At 37.3% G+C, this 12,319-nt stretch overlaps 1 pseudogene; it reads left to right on the forward strand.

Annotated features, from left to right (window-relative positions):
* The window catches only part of LOC122747500, a 50,409-nt pseudogene continuing 38,090 nt past the window's right edge, over positions 1–12,319 (forward strand).

Genomic DNA, 12,319 nt, shown 5'->3' on the forward strand with positions numbered 1-12,319 from the left:
ATGCATGCTGGTGGCCCAAAAAGGGGAACAATCTCTTTAAGGAGAGCTTTGGCCACAAAGCCAGCAGTTGCTCATGGGGTAGGAAAAGCCTCCACCCATCGAGTGAGTGGTACAACAATAACAAGGCAAAATTTATATTGTCCTGCTTTGGACATAGAAATAAAGTCAATTTGTAGATGTTCAAAAGGTGTATATGCCAAAGGGCACCTTCCATATGCTTTAGCATGGAAGGCATGTTGATTGTAACATTGACATGTGGAGCAGCCCAAGCACATTCGAGATGCGATGTTAGTTATATCTCGTGCTAACCAGGTCTTTCTAACTGAATCCATAATGCCTTGTGTGCCAAAATGGCCTTTCTTGTGAATAGAGAGGCATACCTGGTGATAGAATTTCCGGGGAATAAGTGGTTTTCCCTCTGAAGACATCCAGACTCCATTGATCTGTTTAGCCTTGAATCTCTTTTTCCACCTTTCTACTTCAGAATCATCATAAGTTAGGTGGACAGAAATATCCTCAGAAGGTGAGAGGTTAAATACATGTTCAGGGGCTTCTAAAGCAGCAAGCTTAGCTGCTGAATCAGCTTATGCATTCCCCTTTGAAACAGGATCACTATTCCCTGTGTGGGCAAGGTGATGTGCCATTGCTAGAGCAGAGAGAAGTTTCAGGGCAGATAGGAGGTCCTTGATTAGGTCTCCATTAGCAATAGCTTTGCCAGAGGATGTTAGAAAGCCCCCCTCTGTAGCCAAAGCATGCCTACAGCATGGCATACACCAAAGGCATATTTGGAGTCTGTATAAATGGTAGCACCTTTCCCTTTTTGACTATGTTACAGGCTTATGTAAGAGCCACAAGTTCAGCAGCTTGTGCACTAAAATGTGAAGGCAGAGAAGCTGCCCAGATAATATCATAATCAGAAACTACAGCAGCCCCAATGAAATGGGTGACATCTTTCATAAATGAAGAACTGTCTGTATAGAGGACAATATCAGGGTTCTCTAAAGGTATATCCAAAAGATCATCATAGGGTTTCTTAGTCATAACAAATAAAGAGGCACAGTCATTCAACGGCTCCCCTGAGAGTGGTAAGTTAAGGAGCAGTGTTGCTGGTTTAAGGACTGTACAGCATTTTAAAGGGATATTTTCATGACCTAGCAGAGTTACTTCATACTTAGCCAGCCTTTCATCTGAAAAGGCTTGTGTTCTATGTTGTAGTAAGAGGGCCTCTACTTCATGGGGACATTGTATTGTAAGAGGTTTACCTAGGACCAAATCAGAAGCTTTTTCTACCAAAAGGTTTGTAGCCGCCACTGCCCTGAGGCAAGGTGCCCCCTCAGAGGCCACAGAATCTAGTTGGCTGGAATAATAAGCTATTGGACGCTGGACAGATCCTAATGATTGAGTCAGGACCCCAGAAGCCACTTCCTTCTGTTCATGCACAAAAAGAGTAACAGGCTTACTGTAATCTGGGAGTCCTCATGCAGGTGCTGATAAGAATGCCCACTGCAATTCTGTTATAGCTGAGAGATGCTGGGAATCCAGCTGTAAAGGTTCTGAGACAGAATTTTTGGTTAGAGTTATAAGAGGCTTAATAATTTCACCAAAAGAGGGTATCCATTGTCTGCAATACCCAGCTGCTCCCAGAATGGCCCTTAACTTCTTCTTAGTAGAGGGAGAAGCAAGTTGTTGAATAGCCTGGACTCACTTAGGAGAGACAGAGAGAGTTCCAGCAGCCAGAATGAAGCCCAAGTATTCTACCTGAGGTAAGCACCATTGCACCTTTGACTTAGAGACTTTGTGGCCTCTCTTGTATAGTTCTAATAATAAATGGCGGCTATCTTTCTGACAGGTGTCAGCATCAGGGGAGGCTAAAAGTAAATCATCAACATACTGCACTAAAGTGGAACCTTTAAAAGTAATAGAAGCCAGGTCCTGTTGTAAAATTTGAGAAAATAATGTAGGACTGTCCACAAATCCCTTTGAGAGTCTAGTCCATGTCCACTGTGTATTTTTCCAGGTAAAGGCAAATAAATACTGGAAGTCCTCATGCACTGGTATAGAGAAAAAGGCAGAGCAGATTTAAGGAGCTCCACTTCAGTAGAGGATGAGGCCCATGGGAACTCAGGAATGTCAGAGGGGATTTTGGATGTATCCCCTACTGATCCTTGAGCGTCGCAATCAAAATTGGTTATAAATGAACAGTATCCTCTGGCAATGCAGAGAGACAGCCCCATATGGAGCACAAGACATGGTTGGTCTAAGTATACAAAGGAGATCACGACCTTATAAATTTACAGGGGCATTGGGCATAAGTAAAAATGAATATTCTACAGTTAAAGGCCTCATAGATAACATTCAAGTGGTTAATTCTGCCACTCTTTGGGCCTTACCTGAGACTCCTACCACATTTAAAGATCCAATAGCATTGCATTCAGGGTCTGGTTTACTCACTAAGACTGATTTAGAGGCTCCTGTATCTAACAGACAATCATAAGGGTTACATGGGGTTCGTTACTCTGGGGAGGTAAATGGATTGGTACAAGAGGGTTCAAAAATTCAGGATCTGGAAAAGTAAAGCTTTCTGTATTTATTTTCCACTCCTCCCCTGGACACCATCAGTCCTGTGTCTCCCTCTGCGGGATTCTAGAGTTACCATGATTCTGATTCTGTCCTTCTATACCTCCCTGATAGGGTCTACGATTATACTGATTCTAGTTGTAATGTCTGTAATTATCTTGGTTGATTCCTTTCTGGTAAAAATTTCCATAATTATTCTAGTTTCTCCTGAAAAAAATATTCCAGACCCTCAGTTATTGCCCTCCTGAGTTCTTGCTTTCTAATTCTACATTCTCTCAATGAGTGTCCTTGTTTTTCATAGTACTGACAAACTTTAGGGGTTTTCTACTGACCTTTAAATGCCTGACCTGAAAGTGCTAGTGCCAAAATGCTTTGCTTAGCCGTATTGTCTTCATTCGCCTCAAAGATATAGGTGGCAATTTCTCTAAGCCTGTCTACAGCCATATCTTTTGAGCCTGTACACTGTGATAAAAAAATTTATGGATTTCTGGCAATGATTCATATACAAATGTATTACATACAATATAGGAGTCTTTTGAGTCTAGTGGGTCCAGTCTTGTAAATTGCCTAGCAGCTTCACAAAATCTATCATAAAATCTATTAGTTTGTTCATCAGGCTCCTGAGCAAGTTTTCAAAAGTTTTGCAAGTTGTCAGATTTCTTAGAACAGGATTCCAGGAGCAGCTAGATGGCACAGTAGTTAAAGCACTGGCCCTGGATTCAGGAGTACCTGAGTTCAAATCCGGCCTCAGACACTTGACACTTACTAGCTGTGTGAGCCTGGGCAAGTCACTTAACCCCCATTGCCCCACCAAAAAAACCAAAACAAACAAAGAAAAATGCTTGTTGAAGAACAGGATTCCATTCCTTTCAGTAGCATTTCCCTAGCATTTTTTAATTCTTGGAATTGCTGTGGATCATTATAATACCAGTTTGGCTCCTGGAGAGGTCATTCTGTTAAAGCTTTCCTGGAAGCCACTAAGGAATTTCCTGCTGTGACAATGTCTGCTATTTCACTTGGGGATAGTATAATTGCCATAAGACAAGTGGGTTGATATGTATTAAATATAGACCTTAACTGCAAAATTACTGACTTCATATTCTGATAAAACCTAGGTATAAGTTTCTTCCATGTACTCAGATCCTTTGGACTGTATGGGCTATGTTTTATGCCATGCTCCTCTGTGGGCTGTAACATCTTGTAGGGAGAGCAGTTTCTGTTGTTCTGATTCTAAAGACTGGTCTAAATCTGTTTCTGAACTCAGGTCATCTCCAATAGAGGTACTTGTTCTGGTATCCCTCTGAACACGTGGTCTACCATGGTCATATCCCTTCCTCTCTTTATTTTTTGGAAAAAATACCATATTGCAATAATGACAATAACAAGAATAAAATTCATAGCCATTTGAGCTGTGATTATAATAGTATGGTAAAGTTTGAATTTAGTTGTAATGCTTCCAGTAATAGTGGATATGTTCTCAGTGGGAAAGATAAACTCTCCCATACCATTGTTCCAAAGATTTTTTTGCTGTGTTTGTGGGGAGGAAACCAGCAATGCCATGAATAAGTATTGAGGAGGCCAATAGTTTAAATCGAGACAATATGCTGTCCCAAAATATGCCAACAGGAATATACAAGGGAGGAGCCAAATATTCAATCATGGTGCAGTTTTAAATGGACTGGCTTTTCTCTGGCCAGCAAGATAAATGCTAAGGTTTTTTAAAAGCAAGGGAGATTGCCTAAGGGGGCACTGGGGGAGGGACAAGAAGGTCCCCTAGGTTAGTTGGCTCATGGCCAAATAAGGGGGAGGGGGATGGGTTAAAGAAATTCACTACATTAATCAACTCCTGGCTGACTCGCCAAAAACTGTGGGGACCAATTTTTAATAGGGGAGTGTTAGCTAAGAGGCTCGCCACAGTAGTGGGGCAAGGAAGGAGACTGGCAGCTTCCCTCAAAACAGAGCAGGATTTATTTTAACAAGAAAGAAGTTTAAAAAAGCCACACAAACAGGATCAGTAGGATCAAGAGAATGGAAATAAAATGAGGAAAGGGAAATTATACAACCTGAAATACACCACAGCCCAGGAATTAGCTGAGAATACACAGCAGCAAGCACTCCTGTTGCTATCTAGCTAGAATGCTGGGAAAAACAAAACAAAACAAAACAAAACAAAAAAACTCCCTTCTTCCCAGCACACCCCATATAGCCCCAGCCAATTGGCTGGCCGTTCTGACAGTCACATGACTGCCCTCACTTGGCTTCCAGTCATTATAATTTTGCCAGGCCCATGTAGGTGTTGGCGAGTGGTGATGATATGAGGTGCCAGCGCCATGGCAATGGCTACAACCAGTGGGTGGAGCACCGTGCAGTTTGCAGAGCCCCAGGCCAGTGCACGCCAAGTTTATTTTTAAATTCTAGCCAAAAGATGGGGTCATAAAAACCTGAAATAAAAATTAATTCTTTATAATGCCCACAAGGAATTAATGCTAGTACAAACTTTGAAGGTGTCATAAAAGAAATAGATTGAAAATTATACTGGTTGTGTTCCACCATTCCAAAATTTATTTTCATATATCCTGGTGAATATTGTTTTTAACCCTGGGAGAAGATTCCAATAATTTTCCATGCCTTTTTTGGTTTGACAATCATCTATAGTTTACCAAGGACATAATATGCTTTATAGCAATATTGACTATAAAGTTGTAGGCTTTTTACATGTGTTTTGAAGGGTGCCATTTGTTGATCCACTAACCATATATATATATATATATATATATATACCATTTATAGCTTAAATACTTCATGAGAAGAACAAAGTGTTTGAAAGAATGAGGTTTTAGATACATATTAATGACTTGTGTAGAAATCCATTAACAATGACTAGTATAATTATTGACTGAAATAATTAATTTGCAAATGGACTTTGAAATAATTTAACCCTATCTGACTATATGAATTCTATTTATTACTGATTTATGGTGCATGGTTCAGCTAAATAATCCCATGGTAGATCATACAAAAACAGAATTGCTCATTTTTACATCAATAATTTTGTTAAAATAGCATATTGTTCAATAATGATTTAAAATATCAGAAGAAAAATTTCAGCAAGCTCCATCTACCCAAATGCTTTAAAATACTGCCAAAATCTGTGGATGCTGGAAGAGAAAACCAACAGAGAATTCAACAGCAATATAGGCAAATATATTTCCATTGGAGTAGAAACTTCAGAAGAAAAGAGGCATCTCAGGGAGTAAGTGCAGAGACTGTGATAAGAAAATAAGGAAGAAACAAGTTCTAATTCCTTGTCCAAGAAATACCAAGAAGATTATAGAAAATCAACTAGATCTCTAATTAGAGAAGTTTCAAAGGGGTTAAAAGACTGTGTCATTTGAAATATTGGGGAAAAGTCTGTTTCTGTTCTAAGTTATTGGGGAATATAGATGGGATTTCTAAGATAATGTTACTTATAAATTAGAAGCTATTGCACCAGTTTTGGCAGCAAGCCTTTATTTTTAAACCATATCAAATGTTAGCAAAGAGTTGACTGTATTTAAGGCAAGCTGAAAGCCCACAGCACTGTAGCGAGAGAGGAATGAGCACATGACTCCAAAGAAGAGTGCAGAACTACATTACCTAGATAGAGAAATCCTAGCCAGGAAGCTGGAGAGAGAATGAGTGGCTAGTTCTCAAGGAGTTTCTCAGATAAGAGAGCATAAGCCTCCTGAAGCACAGAGGGGAGAGGGTTCTTACACCTGCTCCAAGCTAATTGGATAGCATCATTCAATTCTATTGGTTTACAGGTCCTGAGGGTGGTTCATATCAAAATGAGCTGTACTGTGCAGAGCTCAAGGTATAATGAAAGAGACTCTCTACTGAGAGTTTGATTTCTATTTCTGTTGTTTCTGGGTTGGCTCTGAGAAACCAGCCAGAGTTCCTGATTGGGGTATTCTCTGGGTCCTCCAGAGCCCCTTATTAATATTTATTTTCTCACAAGACCATCTAGTTTCATAATTGGGTAATCTTCAGAATGAACTGAAAATGCCAAACTAGAGAGGTCCAAAGTGAAAAAGGAAGACAATACAAAATCTTGACTAGAGAAGTCCAAGTATGTCCCTATCTACCTACCCACCCAGTACCCTAAAAGAGAAAATCCTGGGAAGTCTCAATATCACTCATTCACCTAAGCATGATGCCTCAAGTTGTATAGAAATGTAGAGCTTGCTGATCAAAGAAGTTCATAGAGAAAGAAACCACCTACTTCCCAAATTAAAGAATCTTCAAATATAATAAATATGAGATAGTAATGTAGTACACTATACATAGTCATCTAACCTTAGGGTTTAATGAGAGACATTGTGGCTTATTATTTTACTGAGTGCAGTCACACCAAGGAAAGTGCTAGTCAATGAAAGAAATGTAAAAAAAAAAGTAAGGTCAGGACTGAATAGAAACTGACCCTTCAATTCAAGAGTGTGGGGTGGGTCATAATTTGACCCTCACACAATGATCCGATGCAAGAATGGAGTCTTGAAAAAATAGTAAACACATAATATATCATTACTAAAGAACCAAGGACACCTAAGACAAACCTAGAAGAAGAAAATAATTTCACATGATCCATGTGAAAAAGTTTCAAAGAAAAGCACAGTTTGGGAGCAAGCTAGATTTGAACTCTTTGGAAAAAAAGAAATTTACAATGATCATACAAGTGAATAAAAATACCAAGATACTTGATCCCTCTACCTACAAAAATTATTTGTTTAAGTCTACCCCCCCACTTCCACATACTGCAACACATATGGAATTGTAAGACTCCAGAGGGTTTGTGTATTATTCAACTTTTCACCCCCTATTACACTAACAGTGTTTTTGAATAAATCCTTAATAAACATTTGTGGGGGGAGCTAGGTATTGCAGTGGATAAAGCACTGGCCCTGGATTCAGGAGGACCTGATTTCAAATCTGACCTCAGCCACTTGACATTTACTATCTATGTGACCCTGGACAAATCACTTAACCCTTATTGTTCCACACAAAAAAAGAAATAAAAAATAGAAATTTGTGGAATTAAAAGGAATTATTCTTAAAGTGTTATATAATTCAGACTTCTACAGTTTTACTAACTTTCCATTTCAGAAATTAATGGTTCAGTTAATCATACACATAAAGCTAGAAAGGGTCGTAAAGGTCCCTATCTGAGAAAACTGTGGTCACAAGAAATTAAATAACTTACCCAAGATCAAACAAGTAGCAGCAGATCCAAGATTCCAATTCATATCTTATTCTGTAAAGTTCAGTTATTTTCCCATAATGCTACTGTAATTGGTACTATTACCATGGGTTTGAGCAATGTAATATTTCAATTTTATTAGTAGAAATTATTTCTCTTCCTCCTTTGCCTCTATAATTAAATATTGAATGAATAATAATAGTAATAATAATAAGAAGCATCATTTTTATCATGATCCTGGTTGTCAGCCAACATTTATTTAAGTAAACACACTATAATTTCATGCAATTTTCACTTGATTAATTTAAATAGGTATTTACTAAATGTTTGCTCTTCCCAGGGTCAGGGGTAAGAGATCCATATTAAGGTTAGGAAAAAAAAAACAGTTCCTGGATGGACTAGAGGTAGTTCAGTAGTTGTATTGATATTCAAAATACTGATTGTATGAATATTATAGGCCAAAGGAAGACAGTGAATCTATGACAATCAGACAATGAGGAGCCAGGAGGATGCAACTCTGTAAAGGTCAAAATAAGATGATTGATGAATCACTGAACTGTCAACAAGCAATAAGAAATTCCAGAAGAATAGAAAGGGAAAAGAATGACCAAGAGTTAGATATATAGACAAGTTCAAGTATCAGTAGGGTCAGGATTTGAGAATTGCAGGGCCGAGACAAGCAGTTTGATCAACATACAGATAAGTGGAAGATGTGATAGTTGAGAAGACAGACGTTCTGAAATGGATACTAAATGTTTCCAACATGAAACTTTCTATGATATGCAGGGGGAAAAAAAAACCAAACTTGTGCAAAAGGAAGAAGAAAAACGTTTTCTGTATTTATCTAAGTAAGCTAGAAGGGAAATTTTGTGACAGTGAGAGAATATGGCTTCCCCATTAACATAGGCATATGACATTAAGGACTTCTCAACAAGGCTTCAGGAAGCATTATAAATCTTAGACTCACTGAGTTTTAGAGTTATAAATACCATGAAGATCAAAGTCCAACTGCCTCATTTCTCAGTAGAATATATTCTACTTACAGTGAGGGACAATCTTATTTTCATCTTCACAAACTAGCTTAGCAGAGTACATCACATCTGTATATGCCTAATGAATGCTAATTGAATTAAATTGTTTCCTTTGAGAATGCTGAGAATCATAGAACATGGGGGACTTACCTAGGATCAGACTTGGTAAGTGACTGAGTGCGTGCTAGAATCAGGTCTTCAATTTATCAATACAGAACTCTTTCTACTACAACTTACCATGATATTTATTCTCTGGAATGGAAGAATGGAGTTGAAAAAAAATCTTAGTTTTCTTTCTTTCTTCCTTCCTTTCTTTCTTTCTTATTTTTGTTTTTTGTGGGGCAATTGGGGTTAAGTGACTTGCTGAAGGTCACACAGCTAGTAAGTGTCAAGTGTCTGAGTCCAGATTTGAACTCAGGTACTCCTGACTCCTGGACTGGTGCTCTATCCACTGTGGCACCTAGCTGCCCCAAATCTTAGTTTTCTTAATGACCAAATATATCCCTTTCTTCTGTAGAGTATCTAGTACACTGTCAGTACACAGGTTGTGAGTAATAATAGTATTCAGTGATTTTGCATTTAAGGAAAATATGCCTTGAGGCTCAAACTGAAGAAGCCAAGAGATAATTATATCACTTTTGGCAAAGTAAAGGAGTGCCAGAATAGGATATTGAGCTGTCTAAAGAAGAGTAAATCAATCTGGCTGGCTGAATTCCCTGAGTATAAAACCGGCTAGTGCCACCAAGGGGAGAAATCTGTTTTATTATTTGTTTAATACAAGAAGCACATAAATGCCAAGAGACAACTCAATATAGTTTTCCTGCTAAATGTGTTTTCTAATGGTTTATTACAGAAATATAGCAAACTGGAGACTGTGGTAAATATCGGGAAGAGACCTAGACAAAGCAGGTTCAGGAGACTTGTGAGTTTGTTGGATTTGTTAGTTTGAAATATTAAGTCAGCCATTCATTTGCTATGCAACCTTGAGAAAATCAAAAGCACTATGGTTTTTAGTTTTATCATGTGTAAAATGACTATTGCAATAAATTATCTGAAGAGCCATTTAGGCTAACAGATTTTAAAAGACTAAGTGTGTGCATATATACATATATATGTACATATACATACACACATATAACATATACACGCACACACACACCTAATTTTGTTTTCACACTTATTCAATATCTAGAAAATGGAGTCTAGAAGAGGATAAAGTAAGAATATAGAGGAGGATACAAACCGGAGCAAATGAGTGATCATCCACTTATCAATCTCTACTGTTAAGGAGAATGTGGATAAAGAAAGAATAGGCCATGGCATATATGTTCCATTTCTCAATTGAAAGGTTAACCTGCTTCGGTGGTTCTATAGACAAATGGTAATTTTTTTTAAAAACTGTCGAAAAAAAAGGAGCTCATAAAGGAACTAGAGGATTTATTCAATACCAGTATTTTCTTTACATCATGGGAAAATATTTAATGGAAGCATTTAATTAGAAGTTTATTTTTTGTAAATATACTATTTATGTACATATTTTCATGTAAAATATATATGCATAAGTATGCAATATTTATTTATATGCATTTATATGCGTAACAGGGTGCCATCATGATTAAATGGCTGGAATTTTAGTCAGGAAGACCTAAATTCAAATCTAAAGTCACAAATTTATTAATGAATATTATTAAACTTTTGGTAGTCTCAGTTTCCTCATCTGTTAAATGGAGATAATAATATCCCCTACCTTACTTGGTTAATTGAATACCAAATGGGATACAATACATAAAGCATTATATATGTGACATATTTGGTATATGCATACATGCTACATACATATATATATGTGTGTATATATACATGTATGTATATATGTATATGTATTTGTGTATACACACACACACATTTGTATATGAGAGGGAGAGCAGGGAGAAAGATGCTTTAAAAAGTGAGCATGACATGGGAAGTACTATAAGACTTACAATAAAAAAAACAGAACTGAATTTAAATCCTATCTTTAATAGGTGCAAACCATGTGTTACTGGATGTCACTTAACCTCTTAGTGTCTCTAGCAATGCCTTAGGATTTATCTGTTAAATCATAGATGGATTATAATTTACAATGAAGTAGAAAGTTCCTGATATAGGAATATGTTGTAAAAAATTACAGATCTTCATATATTTACATAATTTCTGTGAGAAAATAATTATTGATGCTCAGTATATAGGAAAATTCAGAGTCCCTTTTCTGTTAGTTCCTCTCAATCAGACTGACTGTCCCCCTCAGGAGAGCACCCAGATAGTAGTATGCTGTCTCAGTCTAGGTGGGGTCAAAATTCTTTGGATTGATTACCATATTTAAAAATATTATCCAGAATCAAGGGGAGGTGAACCAATTTAGATTTGATTGGCGTATAATGACCTGACTCTTATTTAAAAGGGATCAAAACCTGGAAAAGTAGCCATTCTCTGTCTCTCTCTCTCTCTTTGGACTACAAGAAGTTAGGCAACCATTTTGTCAACCTGATACTGGTAGAAATTGAAAAATTGATAATATACCTGCCTGGAACTGTTGTTTTAACACATCATTTCCATTATTCCATTAATCTTTGATTTCATGAATGTGATTCTTCAAAGAACTGCATCTCTTCTCTGTCCCCATCTTTTTCATTCATGTCATGTCATAAATTTGTTGTTCTGGAGTAGGCTTAATTCAATTCAATCCAATGGTTTAGACTAAGAATTGGAAAAGAATGAGAAGCTCATGGACTATAAACTATTTTTAAAAAGCAATTTACTGGGGCAGCTAGGTGGTGCAGTGGATAGAGCACCGGCCCTGAAGTCAGGAGTACCTGAGTTCAAATCTGGCCTCAGACACTTAATACTTACTAGCTGTGTGACCCTGGGCAAGTCACTTAACCCCAATTGCCTCACTAAAAAAAAAAAAAAGAAATTTACTCATTTTAAAATAAAATGAATAATGAATATATAAAATTGATTCAAGTGGATGAGGCTTCTGATGCTGCTATATTTTTTCCTGAATACACAAACCAATCATAGTGGTATGCCTATTTAAATAGCAATGGGAATTCTATCAATCCTGAAAAACTCTCTCTTCTCACAGGCTCATTTAAAAATACATTATGTGACCCAGATTCCAAGACTACACTATTTCTTCTTCTCCCCAGGCCAATTTATACCTGAGAGTGGTCTCCTTTTCCTTTTAAAGCAAATTTAGGCCAGTCTATGTAAAACAGATTATCCTCCTCCCACATCTGCCATGAAGATGTGGGAATAAAATTGCAATTGTCCAATACCATGATTGATCCTCCAAACTATTTTCTTTTTCTTTCTTTTTTTTCAGTTTAAACATTTTTATTTATATTTTTTTCTGTTCCAATCTCTATCACTCCTTCCCTCCCCCACTCCCCTCTTGCCGAGGTACCAAACAATCAGATATGTTGTATACATATATGAT

The sequence above is a fragment of the Dromiciops gliroides genome, chromosome 3 (assembly GCF_019393635.1).
Source record: "Dromiciops gliroides isolate mDroGli1 chromosome 3, mDroGli1.pri, whole genome shotgun sequence".
Taxonomy (NCBI): domain Eukaryota; kingdom Metazoa; phylum Chordata; class Mammalia; order Microbiotheria; family Microbiotheriidae; genus Dromiciops; species Dromiciops gliroides.